Source organism: Mesocricetus auratus, unplaced genomic scaffold (genome assembly GCF_017639785.1).
Source record: "Mesocricetus auratus isolate SY011 unplaced genomic scaffold, BCM_Maur_2.0 Super-Scaffold_100004, whole genome shotgun sequence".
Lineage (NCBI taxonomy): Eukaryota > Metazoa > Chordata > Mammalia > Rodentia > Cricetidae > Mesocricetus > Mesocricetus auratus.
The window spans coordinates 57508254-57521423 of record NW_024429189.1 but is presented as its reverse complement, the minus strand read 5'-3'; positions in this window follow the sequence as shown (position 1 = coordinate 57521423).

Below are 13170 nucleotides of genomic sequence, written 5' to 3'. Positions count from 1 at the left end.
AAGTATTCCACATAATAGAAGCAGAAGGATCTTTGCCAAACTCTTTCTATGAGGCTTCAATAGCCTTGATCTCCAAGCCACACAAAGACACAACTAAGAAACAGAACTTCACACCAATATCCTTCACGAACATTGGTGCAAAATATACTCAATTAAATACTGGCAAACTGGATCCAAGAACACATCAAAACAATCATTCACCAAGATCAAGTAGGGTTCATCCCAGGGATGCAGAGATGGTTCAACATATGAAAATCCATCAATGTAATCCATCATATAAACAAGCTGAAAAACAAAAATCACATGATCATTTCACTAGATGCTGCAAAAGTCTTTGACAAATTCCAACGCCCCTTCATGATAAAGGTCTTGGAAAGATCTGGGATAACAGGAACATATTTAAACATAATAAAAGCTATATACAGTAAACCAACAGCCAACATCAAACTAAATGGACAGAAACTCAACGCAATTCCTCTAAAATCAGTAAGAGGCTGACCACTCTCTCCATACCTCTTCAATATTGTACTTGAAGTTCTAGCTAGAGCCATAAGACAACAAAAGGAGATCAAGGGGATACAAATTGGAAAGGAAGAGGTCAAACTTTCACTATTTGCAGATGACATGATAGTTTACATAAATGACCCAAAGAACTCTATCAGGGGACACTTACAGCTGAATAAAACATTCAGCAAAGCAGCAAAGTATGAGATCAACTCAAGAAAATCAGTAGCCCTACTATACACAGATGATAAAAGGGCTGAGAAAGAAATCAGAGAAACATAACCCTTTACAACTGCCACAAACAACATAAAATACCTTGGGTTAATGCTAGCCAAACAAGTGAAAGACCTGTATCACAAGAACTTTTAGTCTCTAAAGAAAGAAATTAAAGAAGTGCTCAGAAAATGAAAAGATCTCCCATGATCTTGGATCGGTAGGATCAATGTAGTAAAAATGACAATCCTGCCAAAAGCAATCTATGGATTCAATGCAATACCCATTGAAATACCAACACAATACTTCACAGACCTTGAAAGAACAATAATAAATTTTGTATGGAAAAAAGACACAGGATAGGCAAAACAACCTTACTCAACAAAGCAACATCTGGAGGCATCACTATCCCCGACCTCAAGCTCTATTATAGATCTGTAGTCCTGAAAACAATTTGGTATTGGCACAAAAATAAACAGGTAGAGCAAAGGAATCGAATTGAACAACCTGATATTAACCCATACATGTATGAACATCTGATCTTCCACTAAGAAGCTAAAAATATACAATGGAGAAAAGAAAGCATCTATAACAAATGGTGCTGGCATAACTGGATGCTGGCATCTTCAAGGATGTGGATAGATCCATGTCTATCACCATGCACAAAACTTAAGTCCAAGTGGATCAAAGACCTCAACATAAATCCAGCCACATTGAACCTCCTAGAAGAGAAAGTGGGTGTTGCCCTTGAATGAATTGGTACAGGAGAAAGCTTCATGAGCATAGCACCTGCAGCACAGATAGTGAGGTCAACAATTAATAAATGGGACTTCCTGAAACTGAAGCTTCTGTAAGGCAAAGGACACAGTCAGGAAGACAAAAAGGCAGCCCACAGAATGGGAAAAGATGTTCACTAACCCCACATCTGACAGAGGGCTAATCTCCAAAATTTACAAAGAACTCAAGAAGCAAGTCTCTAAAACACCAAAGGATCTAATTAAAAAGTGGGCTACAGAACTAAATGGAGAATTCTCAATAGAGGAGTCTAAAATGGCTGAGAGGCACTTGAGAAAGTGTTCAACATCCTTAGCCATCCGGGACATGCAAATCAAAACAACTCTTAAATACCATCCGACTCCTGTCAGAATGGCTAAAATAAAAAACACCAACGACAATTTATGCTGGAGTGGTTGTGGTGAAAGGGGAGCACTCCTCAACTGCTGGTGGGAGTGCCAACTTGTACAGCCACTTTGGAAATCAGTATGGAGATTCCTCAGAAAAAAATGGGAATAAACCTACCACAAGACCCAGCAACTCCACTCTTAGGCAAATATCCAAAAGATGCCCATTCATACAACAAGGATGTCTGCTCCACTATGTTCATAGCAGGATTATTTTTAATAGCCAGAACTTGGATGCAGCCTAGATGTCCCTCAACCGAAGAGTGGATAGAGAAAATATGGTACATTTACACAATGGAGTACTATTCTTCAGAAAAAAACAATGGATTCCTGAAATTTCCAGGCAATTGGATGGCACTAGAAGAAACTATCCTGAGCGAGGTAACCTAGTCACACAAAGAGGAACATGACATGTACTCTCTCATATATAGATTTTTGACATAGATCTGGGGAGTGCCAGCCTACAATCCCATGGCCAGAGAGTCTGGAAACAGAACCCTCATTCAATGGCTGATGGAGCAGATACAGCCTCCCACAGGTAAACACTGAGCTGAACTCAAGTAATCCAGTGACATAGAGGGAGGACTGATGAGCAAAGTGGTTAAGACTGAGCTGGTTTAACCCCCAGAAACAGCTGACCTGACAAGGGTTAGCTCTTGAATCCCAGACTGATGGCTGGGAATCCAGAATGGGACTGATCAAGACCTCCTGAATGAGGGTGTCAGTGAGGAGGCCTAGGTTATCCATTTAGCTTTGTGTAGTAGATCAGTATGTATCCTGTGTATACAAATGGACTTTGGTCACTCGTCCAACTATGAGAGATGAAATCTCACCCTGGACTATTGGGGGAGACCCTGCTCTGGATGAAATGACAGAATATGCCCCCCCAATGTAGGGCTTCACCCTCCCTGTGTAAATGATGGGATATTGGAGGGGTTGGTAGGAGAGTGCAGGAGGAGGGCAGGGAAGGAGATGGGACCTCGAATTGACATGTGAAGCAACCTTGTTTCTAATTTAAATTTAAACTTAAAAACAATACACACACATATGTATATAAACATATACATATTTATATATACATACATATATATAATGTGAAATCATGATATTCATGCTGTTTGGTACTACTCTAAATATGCAGGAGATCAATGCAATCACATCTCCTTAAAGCAAGATCTTTTACGAGTCATCTTGGAGAGAGCAGGGATAAAAAGAACATACATAAATATAATGACAGCAATATACAGCAAATCAACAGTCAACATTAAACTAAATGGAGAGAAACTAAACGTGATTCCTCTAAAACCAGGAACAGGGCAAGTATGCCGACTCCACATATCATTAAAACTCGAAGTTCTAGCTAGAGCAATAAGACAGCAAAAGGAGATCAAGTGGATCCAAATTGGAAGAGAAGAATTCAAATTTTCACCATTTGCAGATGATATGATAGTTTACATAAGTGACCTGAAAATGTCTACCAGGGAACTCCCATATCTGATAAACATCTTCAGCCAAGTGGCAAGATACAACATTAACTCAAAAAATCATAAGCCCTACTATATACAGATGATCAGTGGCCTGAGAATTAAATCAGTGAAATATCACCTTTATAACTGCTACAAACAGCCAAAAACCTTATTGCAAGAAGTTTGTATCTATAAAGAAAGAAATTAAGCAAGATAACAGAAAATGTAAAGATCTCTCACGCTCTTGGTTAGGTAGGATCAACATAGTAAAAATGGCAATCTTGCCAAAAGCAATCTACAGATTCAATGCAATCCCCATCAAAATCACAGTACAATTCTTCACAGACCTTGAAAGATGGATACTCAACCTTATATGGAAAAACAAAAGACCCAGGATAGCCAAAAATAACCCTGTATAATAAAGGAAATTCCAGAGGCATCACCATCCCTGACTTCATTTTTTTAAATTTGTTCCTTGACACATTCTTCATTTAGTAACTAATTTTTAAGTATCATTGTATATGCATGTTTACAAGACGTGTTTTCTTCTTCTTTCAATATTAATGTTATTTTGCATTATAGATAGATAGGATACAGGGAGTAATTTCAAGCCTTTGCATTTTTAAACATAGTTTTCTGTAATAGGATTTGGTCTGTTTTACAAAAGTTTCCATGTGCTGTTCAGTAGAATTTGTGATTTTTGGTATTTGGATAGATAATTCTATATCTATCTCTTAAGTTTATTTGATCTATGTTGTTAATTCTGATTTTTTTAGTTGTTATATCTTATGGAGTAAATGGGATGTTGAAATGACCTAACATTAATGAATTGTGCCTTTAAAAGTTAGTAAGTGAATTTTTGAAACTGTGTCCCTCAGTTTGGTGCGTATTCTAACATCTTCTTGGTTCACTGTTTCCTTTGGTAGAATGAAGTGTCTCTGTTTATCTCTTCTGATTAGTGTCAGTTTGAGTCTAGTTTGTCAGATATTTGAATTTAGATGCTGACATTTTCCTAGTCCCATTTCTCAGAGTGCTTTTGTTCATCTTTTACTTTCAAGCAGTGTTTTGCTTTAAACTAAGACATGTTTATTAGGAGCAGCAGAAAGATGGATTATACTTCTTGATCAACTTATTCAGTCTATGTATTTTGATTGAGAGTTGAGGTCATTGATACTTAAAAGTGTTGAAGTGTGTGCTAATTGTGGTTACCATTTTATTGATTTTTAGAGTTCTTTGTGTACTCATGGTGTATTTTGTGTCTTAATAATTGTAACTTTGTTTTTCTTTTTACAGTCCATCTGCTATACTTCTTTTATTCAGTCCAAAATAATGCTTGCTGTATGTTTTTTTCTGTGTGGTTTTCTTGATGAAATATTATGACTAGAACCAGTGTAGAGAGGAAAGTGTTTATGGGAAAGATATATGTAAGTAGATTATTCTTACATGAAAATGTTCATCTGTGAAAGCTGTTAGGGCATGAACTAAATCAGGGCAGGAACCTGGATGGATGACATGCTGCAGAAACCATTAAGGAGTATTGCTTACTGGCTTTCTCAGCCTGCCTTCTTACAGAACATAGGAATAACACATTAGGAATGGCACCACGCACAATACATCAATCACTAATTTAAAAAATACTTTCTACCCACACACCTATGAACACTTGATTTTTGACAAAGAAGCTAAAACTATAAAATGGAAAAAGGAAAGCATCTTCAACAAATGGTGCTGGCATAACTGGGTATTAGTATGCAGAAGACTGCAGATAGATCCATGTTTATTGCCTTGTACAAAACTTAAGTCCAAATGGGTCAAATATCTCAACATAAATCCAACCACACTTAAACTCTTAGAAGAGAAATTGGGAGATACTCTTCAACAAGTTGGTACAGGAGACCACTTCCTGAATGTGACACCAGTGGCACAGACACTGAGATCGACAATTAACAAATGGGACCTCCTGAAACTAAAAAGCTTCTGTAAGGCAAAGGACACAGTCAACAAGACACAAAGTCAGCCCACAGAATGGGAAAAGATATTCACTAACCCCACATCTGACAGAGGGCTGAGCTTCAAAATTTACGAAGAACTCAAGAAGCAAGTCTCCAAAACACCAAAGGATCCAATTAAAAAGTAAGGTATAGAACTAAATAGAGAATTCTCAATAGAGGAGTCTAAAATGGCTGAGAGACACTTAAGAAAGTGCCCACCATCCTAAGCCATCCAGGAAATGCAAACCAAAACAACTTTGAGATACCATCTGACTACTGTCAGAATGGATAAAATTAAAAACACCAATGACAATTTATGCTAGAGAGGATGTGGTGAAAGGGGAACACTCCTCCACTGCTGGTGGGAGTGCCAACTCATACAGCCACTTTGGAAATCAGTATGGAGATTCCTCAGGAAAATGGGAATCAATCTACCACAAGACCCAGCAATTCCACTCTTAGGCATATATTCAAAAGAGGCAAATTCATACAACAAGGGCATCTGCTCTACTATGTTCTTAGCAGCATTATTTGTAATAGCCAGAACCTGGAAGCAACCTAGATGCCCCTCAACTGAAGAGTGGATAGAGAAAATGTGGTACATTTACACAATGGAGTATGACTCCGCAGAAAAAACCAATGGAATCTTGAAATTCGCAGGTAAATGGGTGGCTCTAGAAGAAACTATCCTGAGTGAGGTAACCCAGTCACAAAAAGACAAATATGGAATGTACTCACTCAGATATGGATTTTAGACATGGATCAGGATAGTGCCAGTCTGCACTACCATTGACAGAGAGTCTGGGAAACAGGAAAGTACCTAAGAGACATGCATGGTACCCCAGAGAAGAGGAATGAGGCAAGATCTTCTGAACAGATGGGGAACACGGCAAGGGGTGGGAGGGAGTGGCAGCTGGGAAGAAGAGAGGGGGAGAAGAGCAAGAGAGAGTAGGTCATGGGGGAACAGGAAGGTTGAGTGTGGGGTAGAATAGGGGGAAGAGGGAATCATAGGTTACAACAGTTCAGGCACCAGTATGACCTCTAGTGATCTAAAGAGATGACCCCTACTGGCAAGCTAAGCAATAGTGGAGAGACCACCTCGAATGCCCATTCCTGATAATGAACTTGATGTCCATAACCATTCTGGAGCCTTCATGCAGTGACTGATGGAAGCAGAGGAAAATACCCACAGTTAAACACTGAACTGAATCCAAGGAACACAGCGACAGAGAGTGAAGAGCAATGAGCAAATTGGCAAAGAATGGGCTGGCAAAACCAGCAGAGACAGCTGATCTGAACAAGGGAGAGCTCTTGGACCCCAGACCGACAGCTGGAAGGCCAGCATGGGACTGATCCAGACCCCCTGAATGTGAGAGTCAGTGAGGAGGCTTGGGCAATTTATGGGGCCCTGGGTGGTGGATCAGTGCTTATCCCTAGCATACGATCAGACATCGTGTGTCCATAACACAAAGAGGGATGCTCTCTTAGCCTGGACTCTTAGGGGAGTGTCTGGACCCTGCCCTTGGTGAAATGACAGACTCTAGATATCCCCTATGTGGAAAGAACTGGCGATAGGATGCAAGGCTGGGGGGAATGGTGGGGAGTGCGGGAGGAGGGGAGGGATAAAGTACTGGGATTGACATGTAAACAAGCTATTTACAATTGAAATAATAAAAAAAGAAAAAGAAAAAATACCTTCTAGCCAGATCCTGTGGAGTCATTTTCTCTATTGTTGTTGCCTCCTTTTAGATGACCCTAGCTTACATCAAGTTTATATATAATTAGCCCGTTCAATTATGTTGATGAAACCTCTCTTTTTCAATCATGACAGATAATTTTGCTGGGTACATTGTTATAGGCTTTTAGGACTTGGAAATGCATTGTAGAGGCTTCTTTAGCAGTTTAAAATTTCATTCAGAAATCAGATGCTATTCTCAAGGATTTTTCTTGTGTGACTTTTGCTTTTTACCATGCAGCTTTCAATAGACTTCCTTTTTTATGTGTAGTTAGTGTTTTAATTATGATATGACTAGGGTGTTTTCATTTTCTGTTCATGGCTGTTTTGTATTCTCCACAATTCTCATCTTTGTAGTGTGTGTCTTTCCCTAAATTGAGAAAGGATTCTTCTATGATCTTGTTGATCTTTTGGTGTATGCCATTGACTTAAGATTCTTCTCCCTCCTATATTCTTAGAATTGCCTGTTTGGGTATATTTTTTCATAGTGTACCACATTTCCTGTATGTTCCTTGCCTAACATCCATGAGCATTTAAAATTTTTATTTTCTTTGCTAATGTGGTCTTGATTTATCCTCAAGACCTGATGTTCTGCCCTCTGATTAATTCTATGTTAGATATTCCTTTGCAGTTTCTGATGTGTTCTTCCTTCCTGAATTTCTTTCTTTCCTTCTTCCTTCCTTCCTTCCTTCCTTCCTTCCTTCCTTTCTTTCTTTCTTTCTTTCTTTCTTTCTTTCTTTCTTTCTTTCTTTCTTTCTTTCTTTCTTTCCTAAGCTCTTTGGAGAAGAAGCCAATTGAGACCTCAAATTTTCACTCACTGCATGAGGATTGGCTGCATGTCTCTGTATCCACTCTCATCTACTGCCAAGGGAAGCATCCATGATGGTGCTGGACAAGGCACTGATCTATAAGTATAGCAGAATATCATTAGGAATACTTTTCCTACTTTTCCTTTTATATTTTCTTGCCAGTCATGTTTGGCTTTATTCTTGGTATCTGGGTTGTCTCATCTATGTTTCTCTGCCATCTAGGCAGTAGAGGACATGACTTCCCTCCCATGGAGTGGGCCTCAGGTTAAACCAGACATTTGTTGTCTACTCTCACATATTCTGTGCCACCATTGTCCCAGCACATGTTGCAGGCAGGCAATTGTATTTAAAATGTTTCAAAGGAAGAATAATGTTCAGGTTTTTTTGGTATCCTCCAGAGTGACTTCCCCTACTAAAGAGACCAGAATTTAGAAATTAAAGCTCCATGCAGATATCAGCTTGACCTATGCATGCACAGTGAGTCCTTGACAAGGGGGCCCAACTATCAACTTTCAGGGCACAAACCTCTGTCCTCATATCAGCCTGGGTTGTTTAGGGATCTGCCCAGCATTCCTATATCAAAAACCTACAGATTCAATGCAATCCCCTTTAAAATTCCAATACAATTCTTTACAGAATTCAAAAGGACAATACTCAACTATATATGGAAAAACAAAGCAACCAAGATTAGCTAAAAGAATCCTGTACAATAAAAGAATATCTGAAGGTATCTCTAGCCCTGATCTCAAGATCTACTACAGAACCATACTAAAAAAACAGCATTAGTATAAAAACAGACAAGTGGGTCAATGACATGAAATTGAAGCCCCAGACATAAATTCTTATACTTATAGACACCTGATTTTTGACAAAGAAACCAAAATTGTACTAGGAATAAAGAATGCCTCTTCAACAAATGGTGAAGGCATACTGGATGTCAGCCACTAGAAATTGCAAATATATCCATATATATTATTCACAAAACTTAAGTACATGTGGATGAAACATCTCAACATATATCTACTACACTGAACCTGACAGAAAAGATAGTGTGAAATAGCCTTGAATTCATTGACACAGAAGACCACTTTCTAATTAAAACACCAAGGGCACAGACACTGTGATATCCAATTATTAAATGGGACCTCACACTACTGAAAGCCTTCTCTAAGGCAGACAGCACTGTCAATAAGACAAAACTGCAGCCTACAGATGGTAAAAGATCTTCAAAAACCACACATCTAACAGAAGGTAGATATTCAACATATACAAAGAACTCTGGAGACTAGATAACAGAAACTCAATTTTTCAATGGAAAATGGGGTACAGATCTAAATAGAGAATTATCTATAGAAGAATTCTAAGTGGCTTAAAACACTTAAAGAAATATTCAACATCCTTAGCCATCAGGGAAATGCAAATCTTGAATTCTGAATTCAATCTTGCACCTGTCAGAATGGCTAAGATGAAAAAAACAAATGACAGCTTATGATGGAAAGTATGTAGAATAAGTGTAACAAGTTCATTATTGGTGGGAGTACAAATTTGCACAGCTAATTTGGTAATCAATATGGTAATTTCATAGAAAACTGGGAATTAGCCTACCTCACAATCCAGCTTTACCACTCTTGGGCATATACCCAAAGGATGCTGATCATACTACAAGAACATTGATATTCAGTGATGTACATAGCTTCTTTAGTGATAATAGCCAGAAGAAGCTGGACAGAGTGTAGATGCCCCTCAACCAAGAATGGATAAAGAAAATTTATTAAATTAGCACAATAAAGTATTACTCAGCTGTTAAAAGCAATGAGAGCAAGCAATTTGTAATCAAATGGAACTGGATAAAAACATCCTGAGTGTGGTAATCCAGACACAGAAAGAAAAACACAGTATGTATTCATAAGTGAATATTAGCTGTAAAGTAAATGATAACCATGTTGAAATCCGTAGACACAGAGAGGTAGGTAACAAAGAGGGTCCAAGGGGGTACTCTGGGATATACCTCTGGACAGGGAATTGGAGAGATCTCCTGTAGTTGGGTTTTTAATTATTTTAACTTTTTTTAGTTTAAATTAGAAACAAACTTGCTTCACTTGTCAATCCAAGCTCTCTCTCCATACCCTCCTCCTCCGCCCGCACCAACACTCCCAATCCCCACTCTGCTCCCTAGCGTAGGTGAGGCCCTCCTTGGGGAATCTCTGGAGTCTGTCATTTCATCTGGGGCAGAGTTTAGGCATCCCTCGATGTGGAATGGGCTCCTAAAGCCCATTTGTATGCCAGGTATAAATAATAATCTATTACCCAAGGCCCTATACATTGCTGACTCCTCCTTATTGACACCAAAATTTAGGAGGGCTGTGTCAATCCCTTGCTGGTCTCTCATCCCTCAGTCTGGGGTTCATGAGACCCCACTTGTTCAGGTTAGCAGTTTCTGTCGGATTCACCAGCCTGGTCTTAACCCCTTTGCTCACCACTCATCCCTCTCTGCAACTGGGTTCTAGGAGTTCAGTTCAGTGTTTAGCTGTGGGTGTCTGTCTCTGCTTCCATCAATCACTGCATGAAGGCTCTAGGATGGCCTATATGGTTGTCACCATCTCATTATTGGGGGAGTATATTTAAGATAGCCTCTTCACTAGTACTTTATTTGTCAGTTGGTGTCATCCTTGTAGATCTTTGGAAGTCTCACTAGTGACAGATCTCTCCTCAATCCTATAATGACTCACTCTATTATGGTATCTTTTATCCTGTTCTCCTCTATTGTTCCTCCAATGCAACCTTTCTCCTCCCCCGTGTCTTGCTCTTCTCTCCTCTTCTCCCCCTTTCTTTTTCCCAGCTCCCTCTCCCATCCTGCCTGTGCCCGCAATCTGATCAGGAGATACTTTCCCATTTCCATTCTCTGGGGGTACCATGCATATATCTCTTAGGGCCCTCCCTGTTTACCAGACTCTCTGGCAATGGGATTTTAAGCTGACCCTCCCCTTCTCCATGTCTAAATCCACATTAGTGATTATATACCATGTTTATCTATTTGTGACTGGGTTACCTCACTCAGGATGGTTTCTTCTAGTTCCATCCATTTGCCTGCAAATTTCAAGTTTCCATTTTTTTCCACTGAGTAGTACTCCACTGTGTAAACATACCATATTTTCTGGATCCACTCTTCAGTTGTGGGGCATCTAGTTTGCTTCCAGTTTATGGCTATTAAAAATTAATAAATGAGTCTTCCTGTAACTGAGAAGCTTTTGTAAGGTAAAGGGTGTGTGTCAACAAGAAAAAAAGGCAGCCCACAGAATGGGAAAAGGTATTCACTAACCCCACATCTGACAGAGGGCTGAGCTTCAAAATTTACAAAGAAATCAAGAAGCAAGTCTCCAAAACAACAAAGGATCCAATTAAAAAGTGAGGTATAGAACTAAGTAGATAATTTTCAGTAGAGGAGCCTAAGCTGACTGATAGACACTTAAGAAAGTGCTCAATATCCTTAGCCATTAGGCAAATACAAATCAAAACAACTCTGAGATACCATCTTACTCCTGTTAGAATGACTAAAATCAAAAACACCAATGACAGTTTATGCTGGAGAAAATGTGGAGAAAGGGGAACACTCCTCCACTGCTGGTGGGAGTACCAACTCATACAGCTACTTTGGAAATCAGTATGGTGATTCCTCAGGAAAATGAAAATCAGCCTACCACAAGATCCAGCAATTCCACTCCTAGGCATACACCCAAAGATGCTCATTCTTTCTACAAGAACATCTGTTCCACTATGTTCTTAGTTGGATTTTTTTAACACTTTAGGTGCTAGCCACCCAGCTCCCAAATAGATACATAGAGATTTATACCTCTTTACAACTTTAAGGAGTTAAACAAATGCAACATAAAAGAATGTAAGAATCTTTGCATCAATATTCCACAGTAAATGAATGAAACACATCTTAAACTAATATTACACAACCATCTCCTGGGTAGATTTGGGGTGTCTTGGGATGGGAACTTATGGGATTTGGTAGTATTGCTTTTCAATTGGCTTAGTGACTGCACCTGAATCTACTGATATTTTCACTACTATCTGTGGTCCCTTGGTTTCTCATTCTGAGCTCTGTCACGCAGGTCATGTCTTGGCATGTAATTTATGGACCCCCCTGGCACTGACTCTGCTGCTGCCCCCAAATATAGTTTTTAGGTGAGTCTCTAGCATTCTACTTACCAACATAATCTAAGAAGTCAGATGTTGGGCTGAAAGCTTGCTAGCTTAGAGAGGCCCAGAAAAAAACATCTAACCTTCCTTTTCAGTCCAAGATCCAGCAAGAGAATGTCTCTCCAGTCGACCCAAACAAAAAGTCTGTCAAAGTCTAGGTCCCTCAATACTCCTTGCTGTGGACCTCTCTGTCTGTCTGGGCTCCTCCATACTTGCTATGACTAATTTCTGTGATGTAGTTGCTGGCTTCACCTCATGACCTGTGGTTGATTTTATTAGCATAGTCTGGGTTTCATAATATGCTCAAACATCTTGAAGAATTTTCACATTTTTTTCTTAATAAAAGGAAATGTTTTAACTCTACCATTGAGAATTTTGATGACTTTTTCTATTTCATTAACGATTATAGGTCTGTTTAGATTCTTTATCTGTTCTTGATTTAGTTTTGGCAAGTGATATCTATCCAGGAAATTGTCCATTTCCTTTAAATTTTCTAATTTTGTGGAGTACAGATTTTCACAGTATACCCTGATGATTCTTTGGATTTCCTCAGTGTCTGTTGTTATGTCTCCCTTTTTATTTCTGATTTTTGTTAATTAGCATGCTCTCTATCTCTCTCTCTCTTTTGGTTAGTTTGGACAAAGGTTTGTCTATTTTGTTGATTTTTCTCAAAGAACCAACTCTTTGTTTCATTCTTCGCAATGTTTTCCTGGCTTCTACTTGATTGACTTCAGCCCTCAATTTGATTACTTCCTGGCATCTGCTCCTCCTAGGTGAGTTTGCTTTTGTTCTAGATCATTCAGCTGTGCTAATAATTCTCTAGTGTGTCTCTTCTCCAGTTTCTTCATGTGGGCACTTAGTGCTTTGAACTTTCCTCTCAGCACTGCTTTCAGAATGTCCCATAAGTTTGGGTATGTTGTGTCTTCATTCTCATTGCATTCCAGGAAGTCTTCAATTTCTTCCTTTACCCAGGGATGGTGCAATTGTGCATTGTTCCATTTCCATGAGTTTGTAGGGTTTCTGGGATTTGTGTTATTGTGTTATTGTTGAATTCTAATTTTAATG